Raw genomic sequence first — 25,654 nt, 5'->3', positions numbered from 1 at the left:
GCGGGGGTCGCTTCCTCCCTTAGACCCACTCTGCCAAGTCCCTCCAATCGCATCCCCGCTGCCCAGTGCGGGGGGCCAGGGCAGGGAAGAACTAAGAAGATGTGGGTCCAGGGGCATGATTGGGGGACGGAGGGGAGCATGGAAATCAACAGAAGGGGAACGGGGCGAGCGGTCTTTCAAGTCACTGTGCGCCCACCGTCCTGGCCTTGCGCAGGGACCTTTCCCAGCGGCCAAGGAACGCCGCCTTCGCCATTTCAAATTCACCCTCATTAGCGTAGACACTTGTTCTTCCGAAGCTTTTTTGGGGTGAAAAAAAAAAGGTGTTTTAAAAGCTCGTCTAGAACCTGTGATCTGTTTTTTCAGGGTCTGAATTTCTTTTTTTTTTTTTCAGTTTGCCATCTCTTTCACCTGGGCCACACCCTACGCCCGCTCCCTTCCCTCCGGGCCAAAATTAAGGTAAAAGCCTCGCAAGCGAAGCTGGGCGGAGGAGAGGGGGCAGGAGGAGAGGGTCCACGATCACTCTAGAACCCCTGGGGGGCGGGGGGTGGCACTGCCTGGATCTCGGCTCGCGTGGGGGTGGGGCGGGGTGGGGTCAGCCCCAGCCAGACCCCGCAGAACCGAAAGTTTAACATTCACACATAAACTTAAGTCCCCGTGCGGCCATCCGTATATCGGGCCTGTCTCGCGTGGGGACACACACAGAGGAGGCAGGAATCAGTAAGTGCAAAATACAAAAACGAATGGAGGCGTGCTGGGCGCGAAACGTCGAAGCGCCTCAAAAGAACCGTGAAGAAAAGGCAGGGAGAAGGGCGCGCAGCCGGGACTCGGGGCCGGGGGATTGCATCATTGCAGCTCCCCCTCCAGAAAATGGGCCCCGAACCGCGGCCACCATCATGGCGCTCGCGCCGGGCCGCGCTTCCCCCGCGCTTTCCCAGAGCACTCGGGTCACGGGCGCTGAGCCTCGAGCGAGCGTTCTGCAAACATGTCCCCCTTCTCTCTCCAGCGCCTGCCCCCCCACCTCCTCCCTTCCTTTTGTGTGCTTGCGGACGTGTGTGCGTGCGTCCGTGTGAGTGTGTATGGACCGGAGAACTTGAAGATTATTTTTTTCCTCACTTTTTTCCCTCTCGTGCTAGTGGTTGTAAACTTGATTGGCATTGGCTGCGCCCACTGACCCCAGCGCCGAGTCCACTGAAGATTTAAGGTGGATCCGAGAAGCCGCAGCTTCGGGCGGAGTCTTAGGCTTTAGCTAGTTTTGGAGGAAAAAAAAAAAAAAAAAGCCCCGAACCGTGGGCCCGCTGCGTTTTTACGAATCCCTCGCAGCAGCAGCCTCGGCGCCCGCCCCGCCCGCCGCGCGCCGGCTCCGCCCACCTCCCGCTTCTTTCCCATTGGCCCGCGAGAGCAGTTTGAATTTTTTTTTTTTTTGGATGCTTGTTTTCTTGTTAAAAAATACCGTGTCCCAGATCAAGTGACGAAACCTACTTCCGCGGCCGGAGGTGGGGTGTTGTAGCTGGTGTTTTGGAGGCTGGAGGGAGGAAGGTGGGCGGAGCTTCTGTTTCTAAAATTTTCCCTAAGGAGCGGTTGATTGTGTACTGGCGGGTGGAGGAGACTGGGGCCGCAGAAAAACAAACGGGAGAAGCCGAGCCCAGTGTAGTATAAAACGTTAATGGATGTCCAGGGCGCATCGTTTCACCGGCTGCTGGCCAGAGGTACTAGGAGGCGCTGGCAGGAGCACTGGCGAGGATGCACCTTTCCCCTGCCTTGGAAAGGTAGAATTGGGGAGGGCGGGAGGGTGAAGGTGGCCCGGAAAAGAACACCTTCTCCTTACCAAGGGGAGAAAAAGAAAGAAACAAGAAATACAAATATAGCAAAAATGTATTATTTCAAGCGCCACCCATTCAAAGTTCATCATAATTTAGTCGGTGTCATTTTTACTGAATTGGGGTGGGGGGAGCTTTGTCTCTGATTTCCAGGGTGTTTTTGAGTAAGGAAATGTTAATAAAATCGAGATGAGGAATAAGACTTTGAAAACGCCTCTGATCTCTGGGTCTGAAATGAATTCCTTTGATAATGTCAAAAGTATGAATTCTTTTGATAAAGTCAAAAGTACGATTTAGGGTAATGATATCTGTAATACAGGTCTAATGCAAGTGATAGCCTTCATTAAGTATAACTTAATGAGGTATGTTCTTATTGTGAAAATCTTAAAAGTTTATGATAATTCAAATTACTCTCCAAATCACTGTATCGCCAGAGTAGTGGATTTAGTATATATACAGTTTTTTGGGTTTGTTACTCTTATTGCAGTATAGCTGAGATTTCAACCAAATGTCCAGCCCCAGCCTCACACACAGACTCACAGTTCCTATTCTGTCCAACCTACAGTCTAGTTTTTAGTTCTAAACTCCCCCATTCCTAACCCAGCTAGCCCCTTAAGGTTAGCCCATACCAACAAAGCTCCTCAGACCTCTGTAAACCAACCTGCTTGTGGCCTTAGCAAGGATTGGTTTTTTCATTTGGCCACACTGGGGGCATGTGGCAGGTTCCCAGACCAGGGATCCAACCAGCTCCACAGCAGTGACATTGCCAGGTCCTTAACTTACTGTGCCACCAGGGAATTCCACCAAGGAATTTTTTTTTTTTTTTCCTTTTAAGTCCACACCGTAGACACATGTAGTTATGAGGCTAGGGGTTGAATCTAAGCAGCAGTTGCCAGCTTACACTACAGCCACAGCAATGGGATCCCTGGGTCTGAGCCTCATGTGCGACCCATGCCGCAGCTCAGGGAAATGCTGGTTCCTTAACCCTCTGAGCGAGGCCAGGAATTGAACCTACATCTTCACGGATACTAGTCAAGTTCGTTACCTGCAAGAGTCACAATGGGAACTCCCCCCAGCAAGGAATTTTTTGAGTTAAGATTGCCTCCCATGAAGGAGTGGTCTCCTCACCCCTGGACAGGGCAGTTAAGGGGACTGGATGACCCCTTGATAGAGAAATTGTAGAAAAGATTCAAATATCAAGTGAATATTAGGACTAGTGATTTTAGAGATCTGTTCCAGACCCTTGAGATACTGTATTTCCAACCGAGGAGTTTCTGGATTTCTACTAAATTAAGTGATTTTCCTCGCTCGTTGGTGTATTTCTGGAGTTGTGCCTTCCAGTATGGTAGCCGTCTATGGCTGTTGAGCACTTAAATGTGACTAGTCCAAACTGAGATGTGCTGTATATGTGAAGTAGACTAGTTTCTAATAATAATTTTCATTAAAAATTATTGATGAGATATTTGACATGAAAACTAATGTCAAATATCTCATCAATAATTTTTGTATTGGTTACACACTGAAATAATCATTTTTGGTATATTGGGTTAAAATATTAAATTTAATTTCATCTGTTTCTTTTTACCTTTTTTTTTTAGTGTGGTTGGTTACTGGACAATTTTAATTTATAGATGCGACTCACTATATTTCCATTTGATATTGCTGTTACCAACACCCATGGTAACTCAAAGCCCCATCGCTGAAAATTTTGGCTAATGATATTGAGGAGCCAGTGGTAACTTCTAGCTGCCATACTAACTTCCCAAATTAAACCAAGGTCCAAACTCAGCCTTGGGAACATTTAAAGAATTCTGCCAGCACTTAACACCTACTGTTTAGTCTTTTAACACTTAGCATTGGTTTTGAGCCCAGCCTATGGAAACATGGTACAGCTACATCCGATTAAATCAGACTTGATCACAGCTTTCCACATTATGTAAATAGAGAACCTGGGAAGTCCAATATGTTAGAAATGACTCTGGAAAAAAAATTTGGACTCCAGAGGAAGTCTCCCCAGGGAATTTTTCACTACCACTCGTCAGCGAAGAGGAAGGGGCTCTCATTCTAAGATTGTATCTCTAACAGAAATTTGGAACAAATGAAAAGATGTGCCGTATTTTTGGATAGGAATACTCAACATGATAAAGATGGATGTATATATCTTTTTTTTTTTTTTTTTAATGTCTGCACCTGTGGCATATTGACATTCCTGGGCCAGGGATTGAATCCTATCGACACTGCAGCTGTGGCAGCTCGGGATCCTTCAACCCATTAACCCACTGTGCTGGGCTGGGGATCGAACCCATGCCTCTGCAGCAATCCGAGCTGCTGCACTCAGATTCTCAACCCACTGTGCCACAGTGGGAATTCCTATGCATATCTTTTAAGTTAAATTTGTACCTTTACATTAAACTCTGGTAACTTCTGATCGTCATTATTTCATTCCACGGTTCAATCATTCTAGATGCTGAGAACCATACTATTTTAATTACTGAGATTTAGAGTAGTTTTAATTACTCATCGCACTAATCATCCACACTCCAACCAGTACCTTTATGCTTCCTTTTTCAGAATTTTCCTGGCTTCTTTCGCTTACCTCCCTGTACTACGACCCCCCCCCCCGCCAGGTTTTAAACGCATTTTGTCTAGTTGCAATATAATTCCTATCGCTGCTAAAATATAAATAGAGGGAATCCTTATTTCACACTTCATACCAGATAAATTCCTGAAGGACCAAAGAGTGAAAAATTAAAAAAAAAAAAAAAGAATATATACCAGAAGAGATCTCAGAGGATTTTTTAAAAATATAATCTCAGAATGGGAAAGTTTTTCTAAGTATGACACAACACATTCAATTCATCATTGGAGTCTCTCCAAAATCCCTACCTTATTCTGGCTTTCCTTTCATATTCATAAATTCGATGATGTAAAAGTAAAAATGTTCTGTGTGGCAAAACCCACCATAGAAAGTCAAGAGACAGTGGCATGGTGATGATAGTTGCCTAACAATGTGGACTCAGGGACACTGAACTGTACCTTTAAAAATGGTTAAAATGGGGAGTTCCTGTCGTGGCTCAGTGGAAACAAGTCTGACTAGTATCCCTGAGGATGGCGTTTGATCCCTGGCCTCGCTCAGTGGGTAAAGGAACCGGCATTGCTGTGAGCTGTGGTGTAGCTCCAATTTGACTTCTAGCCTGGGAACTTCCATATGCATCAGGTGCGGCCCTAAAAAGCAAAAAAAAAAAAAAAAGAAAGGTTAAAATGGAGTTTCTCTGTGGCTCAGTCAGTTAAGAATCTGGTGTTGTCACTAAAGCAGCTCAAGTTACTGCTGTGGCTCGTGTTTGACCCCTGGCCTGGGAACTTCCACATGCTCCAGGCATGGCCAAGAAAATTCTTTTTTTTTAATTTAAAAAACTGGTAAACTTGATGTTGCATTGTAATTAACTATAATAGTAAATAAATAAATACATATGCAAACACAGAGGTCTCCCCTTCTCCATGGGGAATATGTTCCAAGACCCCCAGTGGATGCCTGATGCCGAGGAGAGAACAGAGCCCTATAGGTATTGTATTTTCCCCTAAACTACAGGGCCAGTAGCACATGCAGGTTAGATACACTGCACAAAGGGAAGATTTGTGTCCTGAGTGGGGTGTGGGGAGACCATCAAGAAATTGCATCATTGGAATTCCTGTCGTGGCGCAGTAGAAACAAATCCAACTAGGAACCACGAAGTTGTGGGTTTGCTCTCTGGCCTTGCTCAGTGGGTTAAGGATCCAGCGTTGCTGTGGGCTGTGGTGTAGGTTGCAGATGCAGCTCCAGTTAGACCCCTAGCCTGGGAACCTCCATATGCCATGGGTTTGGCCCTAGAAAAGACAAAAAGACCAAAAAAAAAAAAAAAAGAAAAAAAAGAAAAGAAATTGCATCATGCTACTCATAAGTTCCCACAATTTAAAACCTCCGAATTGTTTATTTCTGGAATTTTTCCATTTAATATATCCAGGTTAACCATGGGTAACTGAAGCTGAGGAAATCAAAAACTCAGATAAGGGGGGACTACTGTACTGGAATAATTTTAAAGTTCATCTGTGTCCCATCTAAAGGAATCTCACAATCTATCTTCTTCTGGATCCCATCCTTTCTGAGGCTCTGAAATGAGGCTGCTTAGGGTAGAGTCCTGGTTACCTAATTAACTTCTGCCCTCGAGACCCTTTTGCAAGTTCTTTTGCATTTTGTATTCTATTTCTTTAGCTATATAATGAAGATGCTTATAGCTCTCTCATAGGGTTATTAATACTGTTCAGTGGGATAATGTGTGTGCAGAACTTAGCACAGTACCTGGTATACAGTAAATTAATAGTAACCATTTTATACATATAATTAGCAGAAACATCCAGTTCTTATTTGGATTCTCAAGTAACCACAACCAGCACTCTACTAACCTTGCAACTATATTTTCTCATCTTTAATTACTGCTCTTATTACCCTTAAGAAGAACGTAATTTTGGGGGGTGGTAATTTAGCAAACAGAATATACTGCAAAAAAGTCGTTGAAAATGTAAGTTTTATGTATATTTTACCAGTTTTTTAAAATTTAAAAATAATGCATTTTTAGAGTTTAGAGCCATCTGTAATTATCTTAGGAAGACCTGGAATAGATTTGTACTGAAGCAATAAAACTCATATTCATACACAAAGGCAATGGCAAACTGGAAAAAAATGTTGGCAACCCATATATCAAAGGGCTAATTTCTCTGATAAGTAAAGAGTTTCTACAAATCAATGAGAAGAAGCAAGTAAAACAATAGAAAAGTAAGGAAAGGATACATATACAATTTTCATAAAAAGACATACAAAAGACTCTTAAAAATGTGAAAACAGGGATTCCTGAAGTAGTGCAGTGGGTTAATGATCCAACTTGTCTCTGTGGTGTTGCTGGTTTGATTCTCAGCCTGGCGCAGTGGGTTAAAGATCTGGCATTGCTGCAGCTGTAACTTGGATTTGATCCCTGGCCTGCGAACATCCATATGCTCTAAGTGTGACTGGAAAACAAAAAAAAAGTGAAAGCATGCCCAATTGCAATTTGAAACTACTGGGACTTGTTATATACAGGAACATAAATTTAGGTAAATTAGAGTTACAATTAGCATCACTCAGGTACAGTAGGCCATTATCCATTCTTGATAGTTTAACATTTGCTTTCCTCCCTTCTATCCAAAGCTGAGTGACTTTTCCCCCAGCTTCACTGATGACAAGAAAAGCAAGAATTTGCATGTGTGGAAGTCATGACCACCTCTCAAGTTTAGTGTGAAATCCCTCTTATCCAAACCATCTAATTTTTGGCTTACTGGCATTACCTTACTTTGCCCGTAGAAATCCCCTAGAATCAGGCTCTTAAAACAAGTGCAATGACCTTTCTCAACACATTTCATCCATTTCTCCTTTTTTTTTTCCCCCCATTTTATTGCTGCACCTGTGTCACATGGAAGTTCCCAGGCTAGGGGTGGAATTGGAGCTGCAGCTGCCGACCTACACCACAGCCACAGCAACACCAGATGTGAGCTGCATCTGTGACCTTCGCTGCAGCTTGCAGCAATGCTGGACCCTCAACTCACTGAATGGGGTCAGAGATCGAATCCACATCCTCATAAACATTATGTTGAGTTCTTAACCCACTGAGCCACAATGGGAACTCCCATTCTTTTTTCTTCCTTCCTTTCTGTCTTTTTTTTTTAGGGCCGCATCTGTGGCATATGGAAGTTCCCAGGCTAGGGGTCGAATCAGATCTGTAGCTGCCAGCCTGTGCCACAACCACAGCAACATCAGGTCTGAGTCACATCTGTGACCTACGGCACAGCTCACAGCAATGCCGGGATCATTAACCCACTTAGTGAGGCCAGGGATCGAACCCGTGTCCTCATGAATACTAATCTATCTCCTTAACACTGAGCCACACGGAAATTCCTGAGAACTCCCATTCTTGTTTTTAATGCCTGTATGTTGTCAGATAATCCGAGTCTCTCCAAAATCATTACCTTATTCTGACTTGCCCTTCAAATTCTTTTCTTTTAAAAAGCTTCAAGTTGAATTTATTATATAATAAATTCAAGTAGAAAGAGAGTATTATGGAATGCATCATGTTAGGTTATAGCTAACCATGTGGGGACAATATTAAATCCCTTCTAATACTCCTGTACACACATACCTATGGTATTTTATATACTAGGATTAGTCTTTGATTTAGCAGTTCTACACATTTACTTTAGGGAAGTAGTCACATATATGATTAAATATATATTTACCAGAAGGACTGTTGTTAAGTTATATGTTATACTTTAAAACAAAGCCAAAAAATAAACAACAAACTCCACCACCTTAGGCATAGGATTACAAGATAGATTATTTGATTGAACCAACTATAGTATATACAAGAATGACACAGACTGAAATCATTAACCCCCCCCCCCCCAGGTAGCTTTATATGTGTGAGTAGGAAAAAATCCATGATACTAAGCCTAGCCCAGAGTAATATTTATAGTGTGATCCCATTTTTGTAAAAAAATTTAAAAATTCATGTTATATGCATAGACCTAGCCTGGAAGGTTACCTCTCTGATTTCTGAGAGTGGGACTGTGACGAGACCTTCACTTCATGCACTTTATTACTCGTTATTACTGTTGCATTTTTCTTACAGTAGGTTTCAACCAGGAAAAACCATGAAGATACTTCAAATTTCAATACTCATCCTTATATTCTTGAAGATACAATTTTCTCTTTGTGTCTCATACAGTCTCTTTTTAGACATTAGCAGAGAACGAGGCATTTCTAGAATTCATTTCCTCTCCATTTTCTCTGTTCAGTTTCAGATATCGTTAAAGCCATGTGAGTTAGGAGTGTGTGTGTTTGGGTATATGGTTTTGCTTCCAGGATGCATAACCGAGGTGTAACTATCATCCCCATTAACTCAGGGATATCTTAACAAACCATGGAAAATTGAGCCTTTTCCATCTTTTTGCTGCATGGAATCCTGTTGGTAATATTATCTCGAACCTCACATTCTTTGATCTTTGGCATTTGGCACACCCAGGGATTCTGCTGGAATTCAGCAGATCAACTCCCTGCCTTAGCTGAGTTACTTAAGACCTAGTTCTGGGGAGATTGTTTTAAAGTTCAAGTTAATAGACCAGTCTTGAGCTGTCACTCTCCCTTGCGAGTGACGTGGGGCAAAACTTAGAAAATCTCAGGATACCCAGAAGAGGAAATCACTACCTCCAGTCTTCATTTGATGGATGAGAAAATTGAAATCCGTGATTTCCTGTAAAGTGGGGAAGTTAAACAAGATGATTTATTGGTTCCCTTTGGCTTCTAAGTCTGCGATTCCTGTTTCCTAGTCAAGATCACGCATTCCATCCCCGTGGATATCAGGTTATTTTCCAGGGAAGCTAGATTGCTGATGTTTGGCCACAAACCATGTGTTCACAGGAGTCCAGGGAAAATGGTAGGTGAGGCAAGAGTGTAGGCTGATCAATGAATATTTACTCTCTCACTAGAAAAAGCCATTGAAGGTGTAACTTAAAGGTTGTTCCCTGGTGCCAAATGCTGCTTCACTCTTGCCTGAATACTCATGGAGCCTCCCCTATTGGCCAGGCTGGGTCTTCAGCATGACAGACAGGAGCGCTCCTCATAAAGCGACGTGCTCTTGGAGGAAATGGACAAGGAATCACAGCTGTGATTGCTAATGAGTGTTCTGAGCCATACGTGGTAGGTGGGGACCTCGGAGCTTCTGCATTGTGCTCCTACAGTTTGGGCCCCCACACAAAGTTGTCCAGCTGAGGGATCCGGCAGGCACTGAAGTCTAAACACTTGAATCCACAGTTTTAAATTAGAATCACTCAGAGTTCCTGTCGTGGCTCAGTGGTTGACGAATCCAACTAGGAGCCATGGGGTTTCGGGTTCGATCCCTGGCCTTGCTCGGTGGGTTAAGGATCCAGCGTTGCCCTGAGCTGTGGTGTGGGTCGCAGACGTGGCTTGGATCCTGAGTTGCTGTGGCTCTGGCATAGGCCGGTGGCTACAGCTCCGATTCGACCCCTAGCACCCTGGGAACCTCCATATGCCGCAGGTGCGGCCCTGGAAAAGGCAAAAAGACAAAAAGACCAAAAAAAAAAAAATTCCATCTCTTTGGTTATAACATGATGGACGATAGTATGGGAAAAAAAGAGTATATGTATGCCTGGGTCACTTTGCTGTACAGCATAAATTAAGTCCATCCCTTCAGGTGGTGCCTTTTGCAGCATCCGCAGCCCCCAGCCCCATGTTGCAGTGACTGCTCTGTAAGTTTTGAACAAAGTCTCTCCTGTAGGTGGGGGCCAGCTGAACGACAGAGGGGAAGAAGAATGATCCAGGCAGAGATGCCCAAGGCCCCAACTCTGGGAAGGCCTTTGAGGAAGTGAAAGAAGGTGTTTGTGGCTGGGATGCAGCAAATGGAGCAGCAGGGCTGAGGGCTCCGGCTGGGGCCACGGGCAAGTCCAGATGGTGATGGGCTTTGAAAACCACATTAGGAATTTTGAACTTTACATCAAGAGCGATGGGAAAACACTGGCTTAATGGAGGGAGTAACTTCAACTAAGCGTCAACGAAACTCTCATTTTCTCCTTTTGTCTAATTCTAGTCAAAACCCCTAGTCTTACACTGGGATCCTTCAGATAAGGTGTGGGAAAGAAAGTCCAGACTCGCACCTTTGAATTTCTTTGCCATGCTGCTCAACATACACAATATAAAACATGTTTTAAGGGAGTTCCCATTGTGGCTCAGCAGGTTAAGAACCTGACACAGTCTCCATGATGATGCTGGTTCTATCCCTGGCCTCGCTCAGTGGGTTAAGGATCTGGTGTCGTCACAAGCTTCGGCATTGCAGATGTGGCTCAGATCCAGCATTGCTGTGGCTGTGGTGGAGGCCAGCAGCTCCAGCTCTGATTGGACCCCTCCCCTGGAAACATCCATATGCCACAGGTGCGGCCGTGTGAAAAAAAAAGAAAAAGGAAGTTTTAAAACTTAGCCCTTAGTAAGTGAAAGGGATGTGAGGTCTTTGGACTGTGAGAGCAGATGCTGATCATAACTGATTGATTTCAGGTTTGGAAGGAGCACCCAGGCAAGTCCTATGCTAACTCCGAGGACCAATTCCCTCTCTCCCCAGCTACCCTGGGGTCAGCTAGTATTGTCTTCATTGTCAGAAGGAACTGGTTGCTTGTGTTTTTTAAGGCCCAGTCCATATTTTGCCCTTTGCGAGTTCAGGTGGTGTGAAGTTTCTAAGCTAAGAACAACTCAGGAGTGAATATGGAAACATTTTCTTCAAAAAACTGAACAGCTGGATTCAATGTTCACAAATACTCTGGCTAAAGGATTCATTATTTACATATTTGGTTTTGGAAAGAGACTTCAAAAGAGAGGTAATAAAAATGGACAACCCACGAGGATTTTTTAATTGAAGATTAGTAAGAGGGCGCCCTCTGCTGGCTAAACCTGTATAGCGACCAAGAGTTGATGTGCTTCCCTTAAGTTTTTACGGGTGTGGGCAAACGGATCGTTCACAGTTTGTTCATCATCTCAGCTAACAACTCAGATTCTTTTGGAACTAGTCTAGGGGACCTGTAATGCCCAGCCCCAATCACAGGTGTTTCTGTTTCAGTCTTTGGTGGTAGTCTTTCATATTTCTCAGACACGATAGCTCTAAGAATCAGCTCCAGCCAAAACCAGCCCCCAAATACCTACTGCATCTTATCTCCTTTGTTTCCTTTCTATCTTCTGCCCTCCATCTCCCTTCCTCCTCTCTTCCAGCAAAATAAAATAAAGCAAATCTTTGCTCAAAAGAAAGAGCTCCTGATGGAAAGTGAGAAGGAGAGAACAAAACCCTTATCTCTAGCGTATCCTCACCTGGCTGGTGAGGCCTGGGCCCCAGGCTTGGGTTAGGTACCCAAGAAGAGCTGTGAATCCCATTAGCATCTAGTGATGGATTCTGGAACAGGCACCGTGGGAATAGAGGATTTGGTGAATGGGAGACCTGAGGCTGCAGAACCGAGGGGGTGGTTACATGGGAGGAGAAAGGGGAATGTATCTGTGAGACTTTTTGTTTGTCAACAATAAGTGTCAGGCTCTGGGTCATACCTGGGACATGCTAATTCTGTTTCTTGCTTTTCCTCTCTACAATTTTTTTTTTTTTTGGTCTTTTTTGGCTGCACCCTCAGCATATGGAAATTTCCAGACTAGGGGTCGAAAGGGAGTTGCAGCTGCTGGCCTATGCTACAGCCACAGCAATGCCAGATCAGAGCCTGTGACCCACACTGCAGCATGTGGCAATGCTGGATCTTTAACCCACTAAGTGAGGCCAGGGATCAAACTTGCATTCTCATGGAGACTCTGTCCCGTCCTTAACCCACAGAACCACAACGGGAACAACATTTCACCTCCTTTTCTAAGGCCCCCACTCCTCTCTGTTGCACACAGAGAACCCAGGCCCATCAGCATGGCCACGAGGCAGCTTCTCTTGACCAGCCCTGAGTAAACTCTTCTACTCACCTTATTTCTTCTGTTTATGCCTTATTAGGGCACTAACAAATCACCTGACTCACAGATTTACCAAAAGACAGGCTTTTATTCTTCTCTAAGATGCTTCCTGACCTTGGCATTTCTATGCTGCTTGATAGTGTTGAGTATTTTTCATGGATGCCTTAAGTTTCCATTTGTTAGACATTGCCTTGTACTTATTTGAAATCTTCCCTCTCCCTCGGCATAATACAGTATCTTTTATTGGAAATATACTCCCTTAACAGAATAAATCTGTATAAATTAGAAGTTTGGGGCATTCCCTGGTGGCTTAGCAGTTAAGGACCTAGCAGAGTCACTGCTGTGGCTCTGGTCACTCCTGTGGTGCAGGTTTGATCCCTGGCCCGGGAACTTTTGCATGCTGCAGATATGACTAAACATTTTTTAAAAGATAAAAAAAAATTAGTAGTTTGGGATTAAGAAATGGACACTGCTATATATAAAATAGGGAAGCTACAAGGATCTCCTGTATAGCACTGGAAACTATACTCAACATCTTTTAATTACCTATAATGGAAAAGAATCTGAAAAAAGGAAAATAATCTCAAAAAGAATATATTATACACACATATATAAGAATATATGTGTAAAACTGAATCACTTTACACTTGAAACTAACACAGCACTGTAACTTCTATTTCATTATTTTTTTAAATTTTAGTTAAAAAATGAAAAATGAAAAACAGAATAAATCTCTAACTGAAATTGGCAAGCCAATTCTAGAGATGTTTTAAAGCAGGATGTCATTTTAGGGGTTTCAAATTATACCTTAGGTTTTCTTGTATGGTGGCCTGGGTATACTGTTAACCTGTACTAAAGTTTCATAGATGATAAATTGCTCTACTTCAGTACTGCTGCCAAATTAATTCATTTGTGGATCTGGCGGTTATTTAAAGAGGGCTCGTGAGGTATGCTGGACTGTGTTCATCCCTGAAGGTGTTTGAAAAGCAGTTTGACAGCTGCCTGTCCATCCCCCTTCTGGCTGCCTCCAAGGTGGATGGGATGGATGCAACCCGAGGAGGCATCCTTTGTTTCTGAGGATAGAAGGTGCATTGTGGAGCAGAAAGATACAGGAACTATAGGCGATGCCACACCAGTTCTGCCTTGCTTATCTCTAGGATTCCTTTAAAGAAAAGAAATATAAACTTTTATCTTGTTTAAGCCACTATTATTTCTGGGCTCTGTTACCAGCTGCCAAATGCAAATCTTAACTGATAGAGAAGTCCTGGAGGATTTTTTGAGCCAGGGACTGGTTTTGATTGGTAGCTATGCAAGAGACAGATTTGGGGAGGAGAGTGTTCCGGGCATACAAAGAGATAAAGTTGGCTTGGCAGGTGGGGGGAAATAGCTGGCGGGGGGGGACCTTGAATGAGAAGAATACACATCTTAGCACCTCACCAGTGATTTTAGTTTTTCGGTTTTTTTTCTCCCCCAGAATACCTCTACGCAGCTCCAGTGATACAGTGGCTTATTTAAATGTGTAGCTATTGAGTCATTTGCATTCTGCTCTTGTCAAGAGGGCAGAAAGCTGGGGAGATTGAGAAGATGGATACTCTTTGTGTCTTAAAAAGATGCAGGCAAAGGCTGGAAGAGGAAAAGAGTATCAGAGTTACAGTAAAGTGAAGTGATTATGTTTTCAGGACTCCTGAAGACATTTTCAAGGAAATGAACTTTTGTTACATGGGATTGTCTAATCAAGATACATTTGAAATGTATCTCTTATTGGATGGCAACTGTAAATAATATTTTAAAAATGTATCTTGGAGTACCTTGCAAAGTAAAGATAATTTTATTGCTGAAAATTTCTAAAAGGGGAAAAATCTATTAACTTTAAGCTTCACGTAATCACACTGAGTCACAGCTGTTTCTTCACAGTACATTTTTCACCTGGAGTCTGGCAGGTAATTTCACACCTTTTAGATTGGAAGACATTTAACTATTGTTTACATGGGTTGTAAAAGCATGATCATATAGCTCGAACATTGCCTTCCTCTGAACTAGATGTGTTAATTTAATATCCCAATCTCTATTTCCTTAAAAATGAGCTGGTGGTTCCAAAGTTCCTTCTTCCTTTTTTTTTTTTTTTTTTGCTTTTTAGGGTCGTACCCGAGGCATATGGAGGTTACCAGGCTAGGGGTCAAATCAGAGCTGCCCGTCTACACCACAGCCACAGCAATGTGGGATCCGAGCCGAGTCTGCGACCTACACCACAGCTCACGGCAACGCCGGATCCTTACCCACTGAGCAAGGCCAGGGATCAAACCCACAACTTCATGGTTCCTAGTCGGATTCATTTCCACTGTGTCACAACGGGAACATCAAAAATGGTTCACTTTTTTTTTTTTTTGGTCTTTTTGTCCTTTTTAGTGTTCCCAGTTAGGGGTACAGTCAGAGCTATAGCCGCTGGCCTATGCCACAGCCACAACGACAGAAGGTCTGAGCCTTGTCTTCGACCTACACCACAGCTCACCGCAACATCAGGATCCTTAACCCACTGAGCAGGGCCAGGGATCAAAGCTGCATCCTCATGGATGGTAGACATGTTCGTTAACCATTGAGCCATGGTGGGAGCTCAAAGTTCCTTCTTAATCTGGTTTGGATAGGGAATTAAACGTCTTAATGCAACTATAAATTTCAAGGTCCTTTAAGGCAGTGGCCCTCAGCCTTTCTCCTGCACATGGAAGGGCAGATATGTTCAGAATTACCTGGAAATTCTTGCTTAATTATATCTTACCACTCTTTCCTCTTATTTGGAAAAAAGACACTAGAACGCAAGCAACTGAAGAGATATTAGGTTGTAGTCTGGACCATGTGTTCCAAACTTCCATACTTTCTCTACCAACTCAATTTCAATAGTCAGTATAGAATTATCCCCAGTTCAGAGTGGGAAGAAATATTAAAAATGATTCTAGGAGTTCCCGTCGTGGTGCAGTGGTTAACGAATCTGACTAGGAACCATGAAGTTGCGGGTTCGGTCCCTGCCCTTGCTCAGTGGGTTAACGATCCGGCGTTGCCGTGAGCTGTGGTGTAGGTTGCAGATGCGGCTCGGATCCCGCGTTGCTGTGGCTCTGGCGTAGGCTGGTGGCTACAGCTCCGATTCGACCCCTAGCCTGGGAACCTCCATATGCAGCAGAAGCGGCCCAAGAAATGGCCAAAAGACAAAAAAAAAAGATTCCAAATATTAGGTTTTGATTTACACCTTCCTGAAGTTCCTGAGTTGCATTTCGCTAGTCTGCACACAGGGAAAAAAACCCCCAATAGTCTGATAAGCAGATGTTTTTTCTCTGCACTTAAATAAATAATAACAGTGGCCAACATTTATGGAGCACTCAGGGTGTGCTAAGTCACTTATCTGCATTATTTCTTTCAGTCCTGATGAAAATTCTGAGAAGTCGTCCCGTCGATGGGGAAAAGGAGCCTGGGACCCCTTCCTTGAGGTCAAATAAAGCAGTTTAAAAAAGGCTCCAATTTAGGTCCTGCTGACTCTCAGCCTGGCTTTAGAGGCTGTCCTGTTATTCCTGTAAATAATCTCAACAAGAACAAGGCCAACTGGCTCAGCGTGACACGCGATCCCAAATCATTCTCTTGCACTTTCTGCCAGATTGGAAGACAGTCTCATGATTAAATATTTCTGCCAGCGATATCTTGCCGTCTACGGAAAAATGATATTCCCAGATCTTTAATAAATGTATCATTCGACGCGAAAACAAAGCCTGGAATGACGACGGGAACATTCCTCCACATCTCTGCACCTCCATCTCTCCTCAGGCGAGGTGGAAAGAACAGTATCACTTTCCAAACTTGCTTTGGGAAGGAGAAAAACAGGGGATGCTACTCAGTTATGATCAGTAGACATGTTGGGGGGTGGGGCTACACCCAGCACTGGACATTTTAAGGCTAGGCACCCCCTTGATAAAGGATGAAGTCCATTTTATGGCTGGGGAACCAGGGGAGGTTTAAGGAGGGAGAATGGGAGTTCCCGTCGTGGCGCAGTGGTTAACGAATCCGACTAGGAACCATGAGGTTGCGGGTTCGGTCCCTGCCCTTGCTCAGTGTGTTAAGGATCCGGCGTTGCCGTGAGCTGTGGTGTAGGTGGCAGACTCGGCTCGGATCTGGCGTTGCTGTGGCTCTGGTGTAGGCCGGCAGCACAGCTCCAGTTAGACGCCTAGCCTGGGAATCTCCATATGCCGCGGGAGTGGCCTTAGAAAAGGCAAAAAGACTAAATAAATAAATAAATAAATAAAATTAAAAAATAAAAATAAGGCAGGAGAATGGATGATGCTTGCTTGCTTGCTTGACCTGAGATAGGAAGGACTTTTCCTATGAGCTTGCCTCTGAGGCTCCTTTTGCTTTTTAGCTCCAAATAGATTCAGGTGTTTCTCCAAGGCCACCTTCTTCTAAAGGAGGTAAGAAGAAGCGGATCACAAGTTGATCTTTGCTAAACTTGTGTTGGTTTCCTCCCTCCCGCCTGGCCTCCGGGGCCCAGCTTACTTTGAGGGAGGTGTAGATAGATGATAGCAGCCAAGTAATGTTGGCTAATTTGTTTATGTCGTGAGGGGTTTCGTTAAAAAGTCATTTCCTTTGGGCGATTCAAGAGCTCCTAGGGAGGTTTTCTCCTTTATCTGCTTTCAGTTCCTGTTTTGGTGGAAATTCTGTAAAGAACAACTAAGCCCTAGGTCTTCATTTCAGCGGGTTATTTTGGCTCCAGGGTTTCGGTCCTGGAAAATGCGATTGCTTTTCTGATGCAATGGATCCCGGGTGGGGGTGGATCTGATTAGGTGACTGTCTTCCTCAATGGGACTACTCCAAGGTCCCCGTCAACTAGGTCATGACAGACTTATAGGCTGGGTCATTATTTGGGGGATTTTTGTTTTTGTTTTTGTTTTGCTTTTAAGGGCTGCACCTGAGGCATACGAAAGTTCTGAGGCTAAGGGGCCAAATTGAAGTCACAGCTGCTGGCCTACACCACAGCCACAGCAACGCCAGGTCTGAACTGCTTCAGCTCACAGCAACACTGGGTCCTTAACCCACTGAGCAAGGCTAGGTGTCGAACCTGCATCCTTGGGTTTGCTATTGCTGAGCCACAACAGGAACTCCCTGGGTCATTATTTTTGTCTAGGATGCCCAGTCTCACTTTAAGCTTATGAGGGAAACTATTCACTTCTCCTCGCCAGGATGTTGTCACAATCAATTCAAATAAGGTATCTGAAAGTGCCTTTAAAATCTATTATTATAATGTGTGAAAATGGTGGCTAATGGAAGTGCTATGAAATGTCAGCTAACATTACTAGGGGTGCAAGTCAATATTATGCCTAAAAAGTTCTGGGATCAGAGTTCCCTGGTGGTTCAGGGGGTTAAGAATCTGGCGTTATTACTGCTGTGGCTCTGGTTTGATCCCTGGCCCTGGGATTTCTGCATGCCACAGGCATGGCCAAAAAAACAAAAGAAAACAAACAAACGATTCTGGGACCAATTCTGATGTGTCAAGGCCAGTGGGGTGGTTCCCACACCACCAAGCATTCTGCGACACCAGTTGGGTGTCCACTATCTGCCCGGAGATAGCATCACATCCCATGGCTTAAGGGCTTAGTCCCACAGACCGCTCCCCACCCCCAGCCTAACTTCAGGCACCAGCCACACCATTATCATCTGTGCTTTTAACTACAGATTGTGGATTCTAACCACCCCATCTTGGGTTCTGCTAATTTGCTAGAGCAGCTCACGGAACTCAGGGCAACATTTTACTGGATTGCTTGCTTACTGTAAAAGATTATAACTCAGGAAGAGCCAGCTGGAAGAGATGCACAGGGCAAGGTCTGGGGAAGCGGGGTGGAGGGGCCCTGGCCTCTCCCAGCACGCTACTCTCCCCAATTGTCCACGTGTTCACCAATCTAGAAGCTCTTGAACCCCTAACTTTTGGGGTTTTATGGAGACCTCATTACGTAGGCATGATTCATTAAATCATTGGCCATTAGTGATTTCTTTCCTTTTTTAAAATTACGGTTGATTTAAAACGTTGTGCCAATTTTTGCTGTATAGCAAAGTGACCCAGTCTTTCATTCATTCCTATACATACGTGTGTGTGTGTGCGTGTGTGTGTGTGTGTGTGTGGTGTGTGTGTATTTTGCCTTTGGCCATTAGTGATTGATTCAGCCTGGTTGGTGGGGATAAAGGAGAGCCTCCCCTCTCCCCACAGGTCAAGGTCAACCTTCGGTCCCACCCTCTAGTCAATCCTCTGGCAACTGACCCTACCCCTTGGGTACTTTCCTAGAGTCATTTCATTAACATAAAAAAAGACACCTCAATCCTTCATCATTTAGGACATTTCAAGGGTTTTAAAAGTCCTATGCCAGAAAGTGGGATGAAAACCAAATATATACTTATTACAAATCACAATATCACATGCCTAACAGGAGAAAGCTGATTTATCCGCACATGTGGCACCTTTACAAAATACATCCTTCCCCCACCTGTTCACCCAGAGTCCTCAGCATCTATCTCTTCCTATCACCCCTTGCTCCTCAATTTGCATAATATGTTCATAGAAGCACATTCTCCCATTCAGTTTTAGCAGCCGGAGCATTGTATTTGTTTTCCTTGGTTGTTCTGTTCTGAGGGGAGTGAACCCTGACTGCACATTATTCTTTACTTGGGGAACACTGAGAACAATTCAAAGCCAAGGTCATGCTGTAACACTCCTTAATAATCTGATGTAACGTGGCCCAGGCTTGGGATAATAGGCATGTTTTCTTCAGGGCTGGTGTGTGGGACCTACTTCCGAGAGCCAGTGCCTCATTCCTAAGCACAATGCAGCTTAATTAATCAAAGGAGAACCAGGCCATGCTGGTCTGAGGTAACTGCATTAATGCTAGGCATAATCTGCGCTGTGGTCATCTGGCCGAGTCATTAAAAGAGCAAAAATAACCCATGGCCCGTGGCGTTCACACCAGGTGTGGGGAGGCACGTTTGCACAAAGTTCAGGCAAGTATCTATGGGGAAGGAGTTCTGTTTCAGTTTTCTTTGTTCCTTTTCCCCCTTCCTTCCAATAAAAATGTACTGAGCACCTATGGTATGCTAAGCATTAAGTATAAAAAACATTATTCCTGGAGATCCCGTCATGGCGTAGTGGTTAATGAATCCGACTAGGAACCATGAGGTTGTGGGTTCGATCCCTGGCCTCGCTCAGTGGGTTAAGGATTCGGTGTTGCCGTGAGCTGTGATGTAGTTTGCAGACGCAGCTTGGATCCCGTGTTGCTGTGGCTCTGGCGTAGGCCGGTGGCTACAGCTCCGATTGGACCCCTAGCCTGGGAACCTCCATATGCCGCGGGAGCGGCCCTAGAAAAGGCAAAGACAAAACAAAACAACAACAAAAAAGACATTATTCCTCAAGGATCCCAGAGGGATGTGTGTGTATGTGTGTGTGTGTGTGAGAGAGAGAATCACAGTACAGTGAGTTATGAGCTATAAAATAGGTTGAACTACCTGTTCTGAGAGGAGATGTGGGAAAAGACAACTCTGAGTAGGTTGTGCTGAGAAAATCTGATTTTTAAGTGTTGAAGGAGTAGGCATTCGTTTGGTCAAAACCTGACAAACAACAAAAGCAGAGGGAGGATGGTCCATGAGGCTGAGTAGAATCTGTGAAGGCACCAAGGCGTGAAGGAACATGATTGGGAAATGTGTTGTGCCGTCTGGTGTTCCTGTGCCACAGCGAGAACTCGGCTCTTTTGCATCTGGATGGTGCTGGAAGCATCATACTGCTGCTTCACTTCTGAGTCAAGAGAAAAGAGGCAAACATTTTTCTAGTCTCAGGAGCTTTTTTTTTTTCCTCCCTTCTTTCTGTCTTAGGGCCACACCCAGAGCATATGGAAGTTTCAAGACGAGGGGTCGTACCAAGGCTGCAGCTGCTGTGCCACAGCCACAGCCACAGCAACTCGGGGATCTGAGCAGCACCTGTGAGCTACACCATAGATCATGGCAACACCGGATTCTTAACCCACTGAAGGAGGCCAGGGATTGAAACTGTGTCCTCATGGATACTAGTTGGGTTCGTTACCACTGAGCCACTAATAGCCAGTCTCGGGAGCTATTAGTGAGATACCTTAACTTCTGATTTTGGGCCACATGGAAATAATCATATCTACCAGTTGAATTCTCTGCAAGAATTGACAAGCCTAATACCTAGAAAATTCCATCATAGAAAAGATGTGGCATGTAGAATAATGGCTCCACAAAAATGTCTACATTCCTTATCCCTGAAACCTGTGAATATGCTACCTCAAGTGGCAAAACTGTCTTACCATAAGTGATTCATATAAGGACATTGAGATGAAGATCTTGGGTTATCCAGGTGGGTTCAATCTAATCAATGAATCCTTAAAAGCAAAAGCAGAGGTCAGCTGTGGTCAGAGGGTGACATGACTACGGAAGAGTGGTCCCTCTCTCCCATTGCTGTTCCATGGTACTTGTCACCATACGGTAGGCAGAATAATGGCTCCCAAAGATGCATATATCCTTTTTTAAAACTTCTTCTTTTTTTTTTTTTTAATTTTAGGGCCACACCCAAGGCATTTGGAGATTCCCAGGTTTGGGGTCCAATCAGAGCTGTAGCCACTGGCCTACACCACAGACACAGCAATGCAGGATCCGAGCCACATCTGTGACCTACACCACAGCTCATGGTAATGCCAGATCCTCAACCCACTGAGCAAGGCCAGGGATCAGACCTGTGTCCTCATGGATGCTAGTCAGATTTGTTAACTGCCGAGCCATGACGGGAACTCTGAAAGATGTATATATCCTAATTCCCAGAATCTGTAATTGTTATGTCACATGGCAAGGGGGAGTTCAGGTTGCAGATGGAATTGAGTTTGCTAATTTGCTGACTTTCAAGTAGAAAGTTATTTTGGATTATCCAAGTAGACCCAATGTAATCACAAGGGTCCTGAAAAGTGGAAGAGGAAGGCAGAAGAGGTCGGAGTGAACCGATAAGAGGACTTAAGTTGCCCTTGGGAGTTCCCTTGTGGTGTGTTGTCACTGAGGTGGCTGGTGTCACTGCTATGGCACACTTTTGATCCCTGGCCTGGGAACCTCCACATGCCTTCAGCATGGCCAAAAACAAAAAGAAACAAATAAACGAAAAAAACTTGCCCTCGGAAGTTCCCATTGTGGCTCAGTAGTAACTAGCCTGGCTAGTATCCATGAGGATGCGGGGGTTCGATCCGTGGCCTCGCTCAGTGGGTTAAGGATGCTGTGTTGCCGTGACCTGTGACGTAGATTGAAGATGGGGCTCAGATCTGGTATCGCTGTGGCTGTGACATAGGCCAGCAGCTGCAGCTCCAATTCAATCCCTAGCCTGGGGGCTTCCATATGCTGCACCTGCAGCCCTAAAAAGAAAAACAAAATAATCCCCAACTTGCTCTCATTGGCTGTAAAGATGGAGGAAGAGGCCATGAACCAAGGAAAGCAGAACTCTGGAAGCTGGAAAAGGCCAGGAAAAGGATTCTTCCCTGTCAACACCTTGGTGTCAGCCCAGTGAGACATGTATCAGACTCCTAACCCACAGCAGTGTGAGGGACTAAGTTTGTGTTGTTTCAAACCATCAAGTGTGTGGTAATTTGTTACAGCAGCAATAGAAAACTAATACATAGGGAAAACATATTATTCTTAAACATGAAAGGAAATTATTAAGAGTAGGGAACTGCTCAGTTTCCTGGTTCCTCAACACTTGGCTCTAGGCAGGTGATCTGTTTGTCCACTTTCGGAATCAGTCTCGTTGCCACGGGATTTGTTCTGGTTCTGGAAGTCAACTTACAGGTTGTTTATTGTGTATAAGATTTACTGAGTATTAAACCGAATTGTGGCTGTGATGTAGGCCTGCAGCAGCAGCTCCAATTCAACCCCTAGCCTGGGAACTTCCATACATTGCAGGCGTGGCTTTAAAAAAAAAAAAAACCAAAACAAAACTGGAGGTGCCATTGTGACTCAGCGTTAAGGAACCCAACTAGTATCCACGAGGATGTGGGTTCGATCCTTGGCCTTGCTCAGTGGGTTAAGGATGCAGTGTTGCTGTGGCTGTGGTGTAGGCCGGCAGCTGCAACTCCGACTGGACCCCTAGCCTGGAAACTTCCATATACCGCAGGTGCAGCCCTAAAAACAAACAAACAGACTGAATTGTGCCTGTTCCCAGTATTCCTGAAAATCCTCTCCCAGCTTCTGGCCTCCTCTTGCACAGGTGATGTGGCTGCCTTTGAACCCAGTTTCATGTCATGTCATCCCTGCCTCAAGAGCCACGTTGCTGACCTGGAGCTTTCCCTCCACCGGACACCACTACAAACTGGTGCCTCCATTGACCTCTTGCTTGCTTCACCCTGACATAGCTTTTTCCTCCCGCCGCTTCTTGCCTGCTTGGCATTTTTTTTTTTTTTTTTTGTGCGCATGTGACACAGGGAACACATATTAAAATGATGTACTGGCGACGACACCTGACTTCTTGTCCACCAGGAAGACTGAATGCTTTGTGTCCTTGGCTCACTGGAGGGCCTTTGTTGAAATAAGGATGATTGGCAGTGAGGAGACATGAAAATGCTCAGAGGAGCCTGAATAGTTCTACCTGCCACAGAATGAGGAAAAACATCTTGCTAGAATATTGAAGAGAGAAGGAAGTAGAGATAGGTGAGCTCCGAGGTGTAGAATTTTTTTTTTGTCTTTTTGCCTTTTCTAGGGCTGCTTCCCATGGCATATGGAGGTTCCCAGGCCAGAGGTCTAATCGGAGCTGTAGCCACCGGCCTACACCAGAGCCACAGCAATGCTGGTTCCTTAACCCACTGAGCAAGGCCAGAGATTGAACCCGCAACCTCATGGTTCCTAGTCGGATTCGCTAACCACTGTGCCACGACGGGAACTCCCGGTGTAGAACTTTTGAAGAAATTCAAAGAATATGTCAAAGGGATAGGGATAGAGTAGGCACAAGTAGTTGTAGAAGTCCCAAGAAGGGACCTTAGATAAAGAGGGAAACCTAGGGGACAGTGGGAAACCACTGTATGTTCAAGAAAGTCATCAGAACAAGGCAACTTGCTTAACTAGTGGAGGTGAGAGAATTGCCTCAGGTCATTGGGTGGGGGGTGGGATGAGGCCTGCATTCAGATTCAGACCAAGGGCAGGAGTTTGAGGACCACCCTTCTGCTGACTTGAATACACACCTTATGGATACCAAGGAGGAGCTACTACCCCCAGAAAGGAAGAGGTGGGCTTTTCCGATCCCCACTCCCCTTGGATGATAAAACTGTAGCCACTGGATCCTAGGGGCAGAGCCTCCTTGCCTGCCTGCTTGTAGCTCTCATGTCCTATCTTAATAAATGTATTTCTTGCCTATCGCTTTGTCTCTAGCTGAATTCCTTCTGCACGGAGACATGAAGAACCTGAACCTCAGTAAGTCCAGACCCTGGGTGAGTGATTCTAATTTATTTTTTATTTTATTTTATTTTATTTTATTTTATTTTATTTTATTTTATTTTATTTTATTTTATTTTATTTTATGTCTTTTTGCCTTTTCTGGGGCTGATCCCGTGGCATATGGAGGTTCCCAGGCTAGGGGTCTAATCAGAGTTGCAGCCGCCGGCCTACACCAGAGCCACAGCAACTCGGGATCCGAGCCACATCTGTGACCTACACCACAGCTCACAGCAATGCCGGATCCCACTGAGCAAGGGCAGGGATCGAACCCGCAACCTCATGGTTCCTAGTTGGATTCTTTAACCACTGAGTCAGGATGGGACCTCTGAGTGATTCTAATTTAAAACCACGTGTTCAAGTCCCAATCTGGGTTTTGGCTGGGTTCGAGTCCCGGCACTTGAGTTCAAGTCCCTGGCTGTGTTCAGGCTAGGTGCAGGCTGGTAGTGCTGTCAGTTTCAAAAGGAAGATTTCCTAGGCACTGTGTAATATAATCTCTTTCCCTCCCTGAGAAACAATTACTGCTGGATTTGTGGGAGGCTGGATGCATTCAGCCCTGAGGTTGGCCTTCGGGCAAGGACAAGGGCAAGATGGCCTAAAACAGCCCGAGTAGTTTTAGGTGGTGAAAGAGGCAGAAGGGTGGGAAGGATGCAAAGCCGTCTTTGAATAACAGGTCTTTCATTAGGTATATTTGCTCAGGACTCAGGAATTCTTCAGAAAGGTTGTGGGAGAAGCTACACCCCAGAACAGTCCAAGAAAAAGAGAAAGGAGAGGGTATCTGGCAGCCTGCTTCCTCCTGGTCCCCCTTCCCTTGGCCAAGGTTCACCATACATGGAGCCAGCTCCTCTCTCCCACGTGGTATCATCTGGCCACTCCCTCATTGACCCTTTAGGAAATCAGTTTCACACCTTGTGGTGTGGCCATTTCATTCGTCTGGAAGTGGGGAGTGACAAAAGGAACCAAGGAAAAAATGGAAGGGTAATGGAAGGAAGCAGAGAAGGCTAAAAACATTCGTCTTTGTAATTGAGAAAAACATGCACTTAAATCTTGCAAATCGTGAGTCATGCTTTTAAGTGCATGGCTGATAAATGCATGAATGTAAGTGTTTTCATAAAGACATAGGAAAAATGAGGAGCTCTCTGGTGGCTCCATAGGTTAAGGATCCAGAATTGTCACTGCTGGGGTACAAGTTTGATCCCTGCATACTGAGGGTGTGGCAAAAAAAAAAAAGTTAACATAGGGAAAACTATTGGAAATAGTGAGAAATCATTTCCTAATGTTAATTGATAATGCCAGAGGAATCTATCTTTAGATTTCCAGATTATAACCATGAGACCCCTGTCCCACCAGGTAGCAGCTGCTAACCACCTAGCGTTTTGTTTATTTATTTATTTATTGTTTATTTAAATTATTTATGGCCATGCCCATGACATGCGGAAATTCCTGGGCCAGGGATCAGGGATCAAACCCACACCAAACAACACCAGATTCTTGACCGCTAGGTCACCAGGGAGATCCCCATTTAAAAAAAAAATCAAGTTATTTACCTACCCATGTAGTACATGCATATATTTTACTATTAAAGAAAAACGTCAAACACTGCCTTTCAGGTGAAGGGAGTTGCATTTAATGTAACACCTGGCTTTTTTCTGTCCTTTTTAAACTCTGCCTGAACCGAAGGAGGGCATGATTTAGTGGGCAAATTTGGGGGAAGTCAAGCCAGCATGCTCAGCACATTCCTCTTGGGCTTCCTCTTTGGCATTCAGGGCAGCAGGAGGTCTCTCCCATCACC

At 44.7% G+C, this 25,654-nt stretch overlaps 1 long non-coding RNA gene across 1 annotated transcript; it reads left to right on the top strand.

The window, feature by feature from the left end:
* The first annotated feature begins 602 nt into the window (after window positions 1-602).
* LOC125131205 (uncharacterized) lies at window positions 603-16,057 on the top strand. Its single transcript, XR_007135870.1, has 2 exons — window positions 603-1,766; window positions 15,785-16,057. It is a non-coding gene; the product is annotated as an uncharacterized LOC125131205 (long non-coding RNA).
* Window positions 16,058-25,654: the final 9,597 nt, after the last annotated feature.

Source organism: Phacochoerus africanus, chromosome 7 (assembly GCF_016906955.1).
Source record: "Phacochoerus africanus isolate WHEZ1 chromosome 7, ROS_Pafr_v1, whole genome shotgun sequence".
Taxonomy (NCBI): Eukaryota; Metazoa; Chordata; class Mammalia; order Artiodactyla; family Suidae; genus Phacochoerus; species Phacochoerus africanus.
The sequence above is the reverse complement of the archived record's forward strand: the minus strand, read 5'-3'. Positions and strand labels throughout refer to the sequence as shown.